We start from the raw sequence: 866 nt of genomic DNA on the forward strand, positions 1-866 counted from the left end.
CTGGGATGTGTAGTTTCACAGCAGCTGGTGGGCCACAGGATGAAGACCCAAGCTGCAGGTACATTGAATGCTAGCAAGCTGAATGTTTAAATCCTTTTTGTTCCACAGCATTCCAATGCGGAAGATTCCATGGAACCAGAGATCCTTCCATTGAGAAGGACATGCTGCCTGGATGACCGCACTGTGCAAATTAAATCACGGAGCCAGTTGGCTTGTGGGTGGCTCTGGTGACTGGGTGTTTGGGTGGGCGGTGTGTCGGAGGTGGAGCACATGCAAATGATTGTGTATCATCCAGCTAGTGAGAGAGAAAACTCACGTAGGAGTGTGCCTGCTTGTCAGTGGGTTATGCACCTTGCCAGATGTCAAATCTACATGGAGCAGCTGGAGGGGACAAGAGCAGGTTTGCAAAATATAGATAGAAGAGCATATATGCTGGCGCATTCTCCATGATTGTGTCAGCTTATGTTTTGGTGCACTGCACTTTCCTCCACCCCATTTCAGCCTACAGCTAATTTTTAGCCGTTTTGGTTAAGATCAAGTGTAGTCGCTTCTCAGCCTTTTGGCTAAGATCAAGTGTAGTATCTGTTCTTATCAGTGGAGAAAAACCGACCGGTTAGCCCTACTTCATGGGGGGAGCGTGAACTCCCCATGTTGTATGAGGCACGGTTTGGTGGAGATCCCTTCTGCATAGGGGAATAATTCAACCCTAAGTGGTACAGGGAGCCACCCGGTGTAGTATCCACTGTAGAGAAACACAGGGTGGAGTACCTGTTCTTACACTAGGAGCGTGAGAGGTTCCTAGATGTGGAATGGAGAAACACCCTGTGGAGTATCTTGCCGGGGTGTGGCGGGCCCCTGGTAGAGAG

The 866-nt window shown here is 49.5% G+C and overlaps 1 pseudogene; it reads left to right on the forward strand.

Annotated features, from left to right (window-relative positions):
* Positions 1–543: 543 nt before the first annotated feature.
* LOC135012100 (U2 spliceosomal RNA) lies at positions 544–648 on the forward strand (annotated as a pseudogene).
* Positions 649–866: the final 218 nt, after the last annotated feature.

The sequence above is a fragment of the Pseudophryne corroboree genome, unplaced genomic scaffold (genome assembly GCF_028390025.1).
Source record: "Pseudophryne corroboree isolate aPseCor3 unplaced genomic scaffold, aPseCor3.hap2 scaffold_2516, whole genome shotgun sequence".
Classification (NCBI taxonomy): domain Eukaryota; kingdom Metazoa; phylum Chordata; class Amphibia; order Anura; family Myobatrachidae; genus Pseudophryne; species Pseudophryne corroboree.